Source organism: Podarcis pityusensis, assembly GCF_964106645.2.
Source record: "Podarcis pityusensis genome assembly, chromosome: 18".
NCBI classification, from domain to species: domain Eukaryota; kingdom Metazoa; phylum Chordata; class Lepidosauria; order Squamata; family Lacertidae; genus Podarcis; species Podarcis pityusensis.
This window is the reverse complement of record NC_138043.1, coordinates 8,396,056-8,408,675: the sequence shown is the minus strand read 5'-3', so window position 1 is coordinate 8,408,675 and position 12,620 is coordinate 8,396,056.

Sequence of the window (12,620 nt, the reverse complement as noted above, 5' to 3'; positions counted from 1 at the left end):
CACATATTCAAGGAGGAAAAAGAAATGGGTGGATTGGGCAAGGGGAGGGGGAGGGGGAGATGCTGTCAGCTCCAAACTGGCAGAGGTCCACTCAGGGACTGAGATGAACATCCGCTCAATTAGCCGACGGGATTTTTTGGGTAGGACCTGCCAAGGATAGCTAGGTCAGCTGTGGCTGTGGCACCTGCAGTATCAGGGATGGTATTGGCTATTCAGTTGTAAAAGTAGAGGCCTTTGACAATGCAGGGATCTATAGGTGTCTGGGTCCTCAAAATCACCAAAGATAAGATAAAAAAAGGTTAAGGACCTCTGGACGGTTAGGTCCAGTCAAAGGTGACTATGGGGTTGCGGCGCTCATCTTGTTTTCAGGCCGAGGGAGCAGGCATTTGTCTGCAGACAGCTTTCCGGGTCATGTGGCCAGCAGGACTAAACCGCTTCCGGCGCACTGTGACGGAAACCAGAGCGCACGGAAACGCCATTTGCCTTCCCACCACAATGGTACCTGTTTATCTACTTGTACTGGTGTGCTTTTGAACTGCTAGGTTGGCAGGAGCTGGGACAGAGCAATGGGAGCTCACTCCGTCATGGGGATTCGAACCGCCGACCTTCCGATCGGCAAGCCCAAGAGGCTCAGTGGTTTAGATCACAGCGCCACCTGCTCCCATTGATACCAAAGATACAAGAGAAGGAAATGGGGTTATTTAGAAGGTTCCATCTTCCATGTGACAGCCCTTCAGATATTGGAGATGGCTATCCTATCAACTCTTAGCCTTCTCTTCTCCTGCCTGGACATACCCAGCTCCCTCAACTGACCCTTGATCATCTCAGCCACCCTCCTTTGCACACCTTCCAGATTGTCAATAGCCTTCTTAAATTGTGCTGCTCAGAATTGGCCACAGGACTCCAGGTGGGGGGTCTGACCAAGGCTAAATAGAGTGGGACCATTACTTTCATTGATGTGGATGCTATACTGTTAATACAGCCTAGAATTGTGGTAGCTCATTTTGCTGCTGCATCACACTGTTGACTCAGGTCAAGCTTGTGGCCTATTAAGACCCATGCATCCTTTTCCCATGGACTCATGTCAGGCCAGGTGGTCTCCATCCTATGTTTGTACATCTGGTTATTCCTGCCTAGGTGTGCTTTGGCTAAGGAAATCAGTCTCTTAAGCTTAAACCAAGAAACAGTATTCTTTATGAAATTGAATATCAATATACGTATCAAGGCTTTGAGATTAGACCACTGAAGAAGCCCAGAAAACTGCCTTGGGAGTGTGCTACCTGCAAGCCCCAGTAAAAGGGCCCCATCGGGGACAAACAGCAGCCTCTTGATTATTTGGACTGCCAGGGTGAAACGGGTGCAAAACGCCGGCACCCTGTCTACAACTTCATTAACATCCATCTACAACTTCACTAGCATCTCTCGGTAATTGTGAACAACACTGAACTTACCTTTTGTTGGTATCTTTTTTGGTATCTTCATGAAAACAAAAGACTGAGTTAAGCACTTGAAAAATCCATTGAAATCAGATATTATAAGTTCATCTTAGGTTGGGTAGTTCGCAAGTCTCTGTGGCTTTGTACTAGGTTTTGTATTTTTCTCAGAAGATTGATAAAGTATGTATAATCATTTTAGTAATTATTGTGTGTATATTAGTCGCCAACGTGTTGCATGAGTCGTACTACTACTAGGTGTGGAATCTAGCAATTATCCCTGTTGAAATTTATTTTACTCAAAATGCCCAAGCCAGTTTCAAACTTTCATTAACAACTCAGTGTTTGAGCACATAGACAGGAAGGCTCTTTGAAGCAATGGAAGCCAGTAAATAATTAGAGTGGCTTTCTTAGATGGCTTCTCTTCCCGCTCTCTTTTTGCATTTCAGGGGGAAATTGGCTAAAACAACAACAACCCCACAGTTTCTCTACAAATCTGGTTGTTCCATTTTTTGAAACACCCTTTGTCTGTTTGACAGGTGGGCACAGGCCTGCAACAACATCATCATTTAGTTGCATGCCCCTCTTCCATAGTTAGAAGGGACACGTGTGGCGCTGTGGATTAAACCACAGAGCCTAGGGCTTGCTAATCAGAAGGTCGGCTGTTCGAATCCCCGTGATGGGGTGAGATCCCATTGCTCTGTTCCTGCTCCTGCCAACCTAGCAGTTCAAAAGCACGACTGCGCCTTGCCTCTCCAGAACAAACTTAGGAAGGCCCCAGTCCTGCCAAGCCCTACTGGTCACAGGGCCTGGCTCCTGCACACACTCCTGACAGGGAGGCCCTATTAGCTAAAGTGGTACCCTCAGGTTAAGAACAGTTTCAGGTTAAGAACGGACCTCTGGAACAAATTAAGTACTTAACCCAAGGTAAAAATGTAAAGGGAGCCCTAACCATTAGGTCTAGTTGTGGCCAACTCTGGGGTTGCGGCACACATCTTGCTTTACTGGTCAAGGGAGCTGGTGTGCAGCTTCCAGGTCATGTGGCCAGCAGGACTAAGCCGCTTTTGGCGAACCAGAGCAGCGCACGGAAACGCCGTTTACCTTCCCGCTGGAGCGGTACCTATTTATCTACTTGCACTTTGACGTGCTTTTGAACTGCTAGGTTGGCAGGAGCAGGGACCGAGCAACGGCAGCTCACCCCGTCGCGGAGATTCGAACCGCCGACCTTCTGATCAGCAAGTTCTAGGCTCTGTGGTTTAACCCACAGCGCCACCCACGTCCCTAACCCGAGGTACCACTGTATAATGAAGCAATACATGGAGAAAGTGGACAGGGAAAAACATTTCTCTGTCTCTTGTAACCCGGGAACTCCTGGGCACCCAATGAAGCTGACTATCGGGTGATGGAGAAGAGATAAAAGGAAGGAGTTATTCATGCAACGCAGCTAAAACACCCCGAGCTCCCCGTCCTCTGGCTGAGCAGCGGCTGGGAACACCAGGCTCCAGCTGTGAGGGTGAAGGAGCCGTTCCTGAGTGGGTGCCACAAATCAGCTGGGAGGCAGCGGCTGGTCAGAGCATTCATGGCAACCAGGAAGCCGCCTGGAGGTGTGATGTTTCTCAGCTGCATTGCAAAGGAGGGGCAAGGCATTGCTGTAGCCGAATTTAAGCCCCAGCTGCCACTAAGCAGAGAGCCCATTTCCCCAGGCCAGGGAGGCTTGTTGAGCTGCTGCTCCGGCAATGGAGCAAGCTCAGACCGGAAACATATAGGAGCTAGAATATTAACAATTGCAGAGCTGGAAGGGAGCCCAAGTCAGCCGTTGCAATGCAGGGACCACAGCTTCAAGAATCCCTAAGCGATAAGCCAGCCAGCCTTAGTTTAGGTTGGAGGAAGCATGTACAGTGGTACCTCACGTTACAGATGCTTTGTCATGGTTTGGTTCATGGGTGATCAAAGTTCTGGCTGGGGACATTGGGACCGGGGAGAAGATGGCGGGGTGGGAGCAGGAACGGGAGTCCAGGAGTCAGGAAGCCAAGGGTCCAAGGGTCAGGAAGCAAGGAGTCACGAAGTCAGGGGTCCGAGGATCAAGAAGCCAGGAGTTATGAAGTCAGGGGTCCGAGGATCAAGATGCAAGGAGTTACAAAGTCAGGGGTCTGAGGATCGAGAAGCAAGGAGTCACGAAGTCAAGGGTCCGAGGATCAAGAAGCAAGGAGCCAATCGCAGCAAGGCAAAGAATGTGTTGCTGTGGCAAAGAGCCGAAGGGAAATGCTGACCTTATATCCCTTCCGGCTCTTGCCACCAGGTGCAGTGAGTTACCAATCAGCCTCACCTGTGCAGCCGCGCCTTGCCTCTCCAGAAAAAACTTAGGAAGGCCCCAGTCCTGCAAAGTCCTACTGGTCACAGGGCTTGGCTCCTGACACGCTTCAGGTTACAGACTCCTCTAGCCCATAAATAATACCTCGGGTTAAGAACTTTGCTTCAGGATGAGAACAGAAATCGTGCGGCGGCGGCAGCGGGAGGCCCCATTAGCTAAAGTGGTACCGCAGTTTAAGAACAGTTTCAGATTAAGAACGGACCTCCAGAATGAATTAAGTTCTTAACCCGAGGTACCCCTGTACAGGGGTACAAGAAGGAAGTATATGAAATAACACAGGGAAAAAGTGGAGAGAGATGCTTTTCTTCCTCTACCACAGGGGTCAGCAAACTTTTTTAGCAGGGGGCCAGTCCACTATCCCTTAGACCTTGCGGGGGGCCAGACTATATTTTGAAAAAAGAAAAAAAAGAACCAATTCCTATGCCCCACAAATAACCCAGAGATGCATTTTAAATAAAAGTACACATTCTACTCATGTAAAAACATGCAGATTCCTGGACCATCTGCGGGCCAGATTTACAAGGCAATTGGACTGAATCCTGCCCCCGGGCGTTAGTTTGCCTACCCATGCTCTAGCATAAGACCCTAACTTTCTGGATCACCCAGTGGTGCTCTTTTCCCCCCAAACAGAATAAAGGAAATTTAACGATGGAACTCGTTCCCACAGGAGACAGTGATGGGCAAATGTCCTTGTTATGTACTGAAGTTCTCACCCTGGGCCAGCAGGGGGATACTGTAGATAGTTATGCAAATAAGGGATCGAAAGTGACGTTCAGTGATTGGATAGTTTTAGAAAATTGTTACAGTTACGTTGTACTGGAGCTCTATATAAGCAGGCTGACTGAACCCTTCAGCTCAGTTCTGTCCTGGCCTGTGAATAAACAAGAGCTGTTGAAGAATCGCTGTGTCGTCTGATATGTTCACCCACAACTTAACAGTCCTCATCTTAAAATAAAATTTAAAAAGTGGGAGAGCCCAGGAAACTATCCACCAGAAAGCTTGCCATCAGTACCAGGCAAGGTCCTAGAGCATATAATTAAACAGTCGGTCTGTACCGACTGTTACAGGTTTCTCAAAAATAGGTCATGCCAGACCAAGAGTTCTTTTTTAAAAAATGGAATTACAAACTTGGTGGATCAGGGAAATGCTGTGGACATAGTGTATCTTGATTTCAGCAAGGCTTTTGACAAAGTCCTCCATGATATTTTCACGAGGAAGCTGGTAAAATGTGGGTTGAACGAGGTAACTGTTAGGTGGATTTGTAGCTGGCTGACTGACCGAACCCAAAGAGGACTCATTAATGGTTCCTCATCATCCTGGGAAAAAGTGACAAGTGGAATGCCGGAGGGTTCTATCCTGAGCCCATTGTTGTTCAATGTCTTTATAAATGGCTTGGATGAAGGAATTGAGGGAATGCTCATCAAATCCACTGGATGAAATAGCGGAAGAACGTTGCCTCAGGAGAGTGAGGGAAATTCTCAGGGATGATTCACACCCTGGCCGGCACTTTCTTGATCTCCTGCCCTCGGGCAGAAGATACAGAAGCATAATTAGTCGCACCAACAGGGTAAAGAATAGCTTCTATCCATGGGCTGTTAGGCTGCTGAATGAAAAGATAACAACAGGGCAACTGACTTTCGGGTTTGGTGGGTGTGCGTCAGTAAACGAGGGGAATTAAGACTAAGAGAGCTGAGCTCTCGTGTAATCTCACTGTATACAAGTTGTACAAGTGACAATAAAGTATTTCAATTTCAATCTGTGGGGACAGTCAGCATGGTGTCGTGGTTAGTGTGTTGGACCAGGTCCTGGGAGACCACGGTTCGAATCCCTTGGCCCAGTATACCTGAAGGAGCGTCTCCACCCCCATCGTTCTACCCGGACACTGAGGTCCAGCACTGAGGGCCTTCTGGCGGTTCCCTCACTGCGAGAAGCCAAGTTACAGGGAACCAGGCAGAGGGCCTTCTTGGTAGTGGCGCCTTCCCTGTGGAACACCCTCCCACCAGATGTCAAAGAGAACAACAACTACCAGGCTTTTAGAAGACATCTGAAGGCAGCCCTGTTTCGGGAAGCTTTTAATGTTTGATGTATTATAGTATTTTAATATTCTTTTGGAAGCCGCCCAGAGTGGCCGGGGAAGCCCAGCCAGATGGGCGGGGTATAAATAATAAATTATTATTATTATTATTATTATCCCCACTCAGCCACGAAGCCTGACCTACCTCACAGGGGGGTTGTGAGGAGGGGAAGAACCTTGTACAAATGCAATAAATAAATAAATTTGGATGCTCCACAGGAGGTCTTCCAGGAGATATCTTCTTATTCCCCTCCTTTGCTTCATCCGTCAGGGTCTTGGGGCTTTCAGATCCCACAAAACAGTGGAAAACATTGGCCTGGTCACATCCAGAAAAAGGCCTCCTTCTTTTTACAAGGTGGGCGTTGGAGGAAAGAAAGCGCCCGCTGGTAGTCAGGGATTCAATATTTCTATTTGTTCTTTCCCTCCCCCAAAATAAATTGAGATGTGTTTGTGAAAGTGTCAAGCGGAGCCCGCAGGAATGAAACTATAAAACAACAAAAGCTGTTCTGTGCCTCAGTGACAGACAGCCCCAGATTAATGTACCAGCGTTTTTATGGTCTGTTAACAACTGATATGGGTTTTAAATATATTATCTTCCGTCCTATTGTCTGTCATTTTGAAAACCACCTCTGCCTATTGTTCCGCCTTTTAAGAGGTGCTTCTGGGATAATCAGAAGGGAAGCGGCATTCCTTATTTATATATATTAACATCAAGACTCTTTTTTTTTTTTTGACACTTTCCTCATAGATAGATCATCACCAATCCCTGCACCCTTTCCATCTTTCCTCATCAGGTGAGGTTTTCCTCCAGCATTTTCATGGGCAATTTACCATGAAATCTATTGAAACATCTTTAATTCTGGGAGCCTTTCAAAGAGATCTCTCTTCCTTTAGTGCTATCAAAGGAAGATTTGTTGAGCATGTCATCGAGGGAGAGTGTTGTAGCAAAGGAACACACCCAGCGGCAAGAGAGCCTACGAGATCTCTATAAAGGGACAAGGATGACACACAAGATGGTTTGCGAAGGAGTGACTGTTGTCAAGGCTCAGAAGTTCCCTCAAGGGAACAAATCTGAAGTTTACATGGTATTCCTTGAAGGGGAACTACTTGAAAATGATTCACAGATGGTACTTAACTCTGAGTAGACTTGCTAAGATGTCTAAGACTGAATCAGATAAGTGCTGGGGATGCAATGAGACTAAGGGAACGTTCTTTCATATGTGGTGGACCGGTAAAAGGGTATTAGGAAATAATTTATAATGAATTGAAAAAAATGTTTAAAAGTACTTCCCCCCCAAAAAACCAGAGTCCTTTTTGTTGGGGATAATTCAGGTGGAAATTCCCAGGTGTCCAAAAAGGTTATTTATGTATGCCACTACTGCGGCCCGTGTTTTGTTAGCCCACAAATTGGAAACGAGCGAGGTCCCAACCAGAGAAGAATGGCAACTTAAACTGATGGAATATGCGCAGCTTGTGGATCTAACTGATGGAATAAGAGAATAAGAAGAAAATACATTTAATGGGAAATGTTTATTGAATATACGGGGGGAAATTGTGCACACGTGAAAACGTTGGCAGCATTAAGATAAATTCAGCAGTGCAAATAAGTTTTGATGGATGTAATAATGGAATACTGAATGGTTTAGTTTATGTAAAATATGCAGGGATTTATGATATGTAAAATGAATCATGGAAAGAGAAAACATATTTTAAGGATGTTTAAATGAATATCCTAAAATGTAAAACAGAAAATTTAATTAAAATTTTATTTTTTAAAAGAGGTTCCCTCAAGGGGGTGGAGCCTGGGGGAGGAAGCCTGGAGACAGAGGCTTAAAAGGCCTCAGTCTCCTCCCAACCTTTGTTGGAGCAACGTTGCTCCTTGGAGCTGTCCATGGTCCAGCAGCTGTGCATCTTTCCTTCCGGGTCCTGGAATCAGACCAGAACACGGCACATGATGTCTCAGATAAATGCTGCATCCAGTGGCATTGTGGGAAATCAAAACGGAGGCTAGACCCAGTTGTACCTTGGCTGCTATCACTGCGTAAACCCTTACGGACCCACAGACGGCTGAGGGGCCCCACCAGAGGGCAACTTACAGGGCTCCTTCAAACCTGGAGCCAGCCCTGACCAGCCTTCTGTCAGGAGCCAAAGTCAGGAGTTATTTAATGTATGTATGTATAAAAACAGGGACGCGGGTGGCGCTGTGGTCTAAACCACTGAGCCTTGGGCTTGCCGATCGGAAGGTTGGCGGTTCGAATCCCCGCGACGGGGTGAGCTCCCATTGCTCGGTCCCTGCTCCTGCCAACCTAGCAGCTCGAAAGCATGTCAAAGTGCAAGTAGATAAATAGGTACCACTCCGGTGGGAAGGTAAACGGCGTTTCTGTGCTATGCTCTGGTTCTCCAGAAGCTGCTTAGTCATGCTGGCCACATGACCCGGAAGCTGTACGCTGGCTCCCTCGGCCAATAAAGCGAGATGAGCGCCCGCCACAACCCCAGAGTCGGTCACGACTGGACCTAATGGTCAGGGATCCCTTTACCTTTACCTTTATGTATAAAAACACCAGTGTCAGTGAAGTTAACTCCTTACTCAAACCAAAACAGCACAGGCCTAATGGTCACAGCAACTCACCCCAGTAGGTCTTGTCCCAATGAAGCAGTCATGAGGACTGAATTCCTCTGCCTTCCTACCTCCCCTGATTCCTTCCCCAGCAGCTTAAGGCTCTGTCGTCTTGTCTCCCTTTGCTCTACCCTTTTCATACCTCTTTGGGTTCTGGGAGACTAGGAGGAAGAGGAGGTGGTGGTTGCAGTAGGAGGGGGACATTCCCTGGCTTCTTCAGCAGCCTGCCTCCTTTTCCTCCCTTGGCCACTCTCCTCTGCTGCCTCCACTTCTGATTCTGACTCTGAACTGCCCTCTGCCACAGCCTCTCCCTGCTCACTAAGCCCTGTTACCTCTTCAGCTTCCAATACTTCCTCTTGCCAGTCTGACCACGCATTGTGATTCCACCATCACTCCCCTGACTGAGCCTTTCCCCCCGGAAGTTCCCCAACGGCTGCCTCCCACCACTCCTCTGCATCCAGCCACTCCATGACACCTTTCTTCAGTTTGGGACATCATGCAATCATAGAATTGGGGAGTTGGAAGGGACTCCAAGGGTCATCTAGTCCAGCCCCTGGAGTCATGGCTGGGGGGAAAAACACCTAATAGGCGGCCCTCCAACCTCTACAGTCATACCTCAGGTTGAATGTGCTTCGGGTTGAGCGTGTTCGAGTTGCGCTCCGCGGCAACCTGGAGTAACGGATGCTCAAAATGACGTCACGCACATGCGCGGAAACGGCAAACGTGACCTGCGCATGCGCAGATGTGCCATCGCAGCTTATGTTGGATTCAGGATGCGAACGGGGATCCCGTTCACATCCCGAGGTACCACTGTATTTACAAACCTCCCCCTTCTAAGGGAATCCATTCCACTGTCAAACAGCTCTTGCCATCAGTAAGCTCTTCCCAATGTTGCGTCGGGATCTTCTTCCTTGTCTTTTCAATCCGTTGGTTTGGACCACTCTGCATCCCTGACCGACGAAAGCAAAGGGAGAGCCATATCTCTCCCCCCCCAAAAAAACCCTTCTCCGCAGATGCAGCTGGCGTGAAACATCTGGGCAAGCCTAGCAGGCATCTGGCAAGGAGCGATGTTTCAGACCGAGCGCGCGACATTCGCAGGCAAAAATGCTGCCTGCTGCCAGACCCTTCTTTGGACCATCTGCTGGCTTCGCTCTCCGCCCCCCCGCCCCCCCCCCCAGCCAGGATGCCCTGAGGCATCTCTGGATAGATCTTCCTTGCATCAAGGCATGAGAGGTCGAACAGATTGGGCTTAATTGTAGGGGTGGCTTGGACACAGGGCAAACATGTGGCTGGCAGGCTTGTATCTACATACCCAGAGAGAGTCGGGTGTTCTGCAGGTTGGGGGGGGGGGAGACCAGCCTTGGAATGTAGGCACATCACTCCCACTATTAGCAAACTCAGGAGGTGAGTACTGACAGCAGCGGGGAGGGATGGTACCCTGGGGATGTTGAAGCTTTGCAGGAGCAAAACAAAACAAAGCAACAACTCACTGGGAAGGAAAGATGAAGGAGTAAGGAAAAAACACAACCTGATGATGATTGAGGATGCCCAGTGTGCAGTCCAGATCCGGTCCAGAATCCATAGGTTCCGCTAGGAGTCAGTCCGACAGGGTCAAGGTAGGAAACTAGGCAAGAACAGGGGCAGGATCTAGCATACAGCAATGTTGCTCCCGCAACCTGGGACATGGTCCGACAGCCTTTTATCTTTGTCGGGGTAGCGGCCGGTCCTGATCCCCCGGCGACTCACCTCCCTGTTTTGCCCGAAGGCGAGCCCTCCTCCTGCAAGTACTCAAGTCTCTCCTTCTCTCAGATCTTAGTCTCTGCAGCTCGGGAGACGTCGGTGGGTTACTAGACCCAGAGGCCGCCTCAGCCTCCCCTGACCCAACCGGTAGTGGAGCAGCTGCAAGTGATGGCCCAGCTGGAGGCAACGAGGTCATCCCCGCATCTGGAGCCAGGGCAGGCTCAGGACCCAGACTCGGCCCAGCTGGTGCTTGTTGCAGGGGAACCTGTGCAGACTGGGGCTCTTCAGGATCAGGCCCCAGACTTGGTTCAGGTGATGCCTGAGGCAAAGGATCCGGTGCAGACTGAGTCTCCTCTGGTTCCGAGTCCGAGCCTGAGTCCCAGGCCATCACACCTAGTGATCATTCCACAGAGCCTAGGACCCAGTGATCATTCCACAGAGCCTAGGACTTGCCGATCAGAAGGTCGGCGGTTCCAATCCCCGCAATGAGGTGAGCTCCCGTTGCTCAGTCCCTGCTCCTGCCAACCTAGCAGTTCGAAAGCACGTCAAAGTGCAAGTAGATAAATAGGTACCACTCCGGCGGGAAGGTAAACCGCGTTTCCGTGCGCTGCTCTGGTTCGCCAGAAGCGGCTCAGTCATGCTGGCCACGTGACCTGGAAGCTGTACGCCGGCTCCCTTGGCCAATAAAGCAAGATGAGCACCGCAACCCCAGAGTCAGCCATGACTGGACCTCTTGGTCAGGGGTCCCTTTACCTTTACCTAGCTTAGAGAAAAGTTGAGTAAAAGGTCACATGGAGGAAGTTTTATACAACTATGCATGGCATGGAGAAAGTGGGGGGAAAGAACATTTGCTTAAACTTGTGGACATCCAATGAAGCCATATGTTGGTAGCCTTAGGATAGATAAAAGATAGCACAGAATTAGCCTATGGAACTCCCTCCCACAAGAGGCAATGGTGGCCACTAACTTGGATGGCTTTAAAAGAAGACTGGACAAATTCACGGCAGAGAGTGCTGTCCACAGCTGCTAGCCAGGATGGTTGTGATCTGCCTCCACAGCACTTCTGAATTCCAGCTGCTGCAAACCATGAGAGGGGAGAATTTCATCTTGTGCTCCGGTCTTTTTTTTTGTTTTCCCACAGGCATGTGGGTTGCCACTTTGGTAACAGGATGCTGGGTCAAGCTGGGCTATTGGCCTGATCTACATAGTGGACCTGCCTTAGGTTCTCAAGTTCATAAAACTGCAGACCACCTTGAATGCCTTGTGTGGGGTTAGCTCAGTTGGTAGAGCAGAAGACTCTTCATCTCAGGGTGATGGGTTCAAGCCCTACATAGCTGCCTAGCCTAGCTCATGTCAGTTTTCGGGGAATCGACTTCCTCCCCCCTCCCCCCCATGGAAATAGATGATGATGATGATAATAATAATAATAATAAATTTTATTTATGTCCCGCTCTCCCCAGCCAAAGCCGGGCTCAGGGCGGCTAACAACAATCAAATAATCCAACATTCTAAAAACATCTCATTCTAAAAATTAATTAAAATCAAATTAATGGCAACCGTTAAGCAAAATTCTGTGCAGATTGCCAGAGGAGGGAGTCAGGCTGCGCCCTGACCAAAGGCCTGGTGGAACAGCTCTGTCTTGCAGGCCCTGCGGAAAGATGTCAGGTCCCGCAGGGCCCTAGTCTCTTGGGACAGAGCATTCCACCAGATTGGAGCCGCAGCCGAGAAAGCCCTGGCTCTGGTTGAGGCCAGCCTAACCTCTCTGAGGCCTGGGACCTTCAAGATGTTTTTATTTGCAGACCGTAAGTTCCTCTGTGGGACATACCAGGAGAGGCGGTCCCGTAGGTACGAGGGTCCTAGGCCATATAGGGCTTTAAAGGTTAAAACCAGCACCTTAAACCTGATCCTGTACTCCACCGGGAGCCAGTGCAGCTGGTATAGTACTGGATGAATGTAAGGAACGTCTTACCAGTTAGAAACTTTAGTAATCACAGTGCAAGAACAAAGACCACAGTTCCTAGAAATGGTGGTGCTCCCACTTAAGGATTACCCCCTCTGTTCCTATTAATCTATGCCATGCCACTCCTACGTCTTGTAATCTGAGCTTGTACCCTCTGCGCTTTCTGTTCTGAGACTTTCTGAGCTCTTCACAACTTTGGGGAGGAATGCTGTCCAACGACTGTGAATCTGTTAACCCTCTCTCTTCCAGTGTCTCTTCTGCTAGCTGTTTCCCATCCAGTATTTCCCAGCTTCTACCTTCTGAACTGTGCCCCTCTTCAAACCACTGTTCCAAATCTATACTGTCCTCCTGCTCTTGGGAAGATTCAGGAGCAAGAGCAGGGGGAGGGGGTGGCTCCCTCCATTCCTCCTCAGTGCAGCCCTCTT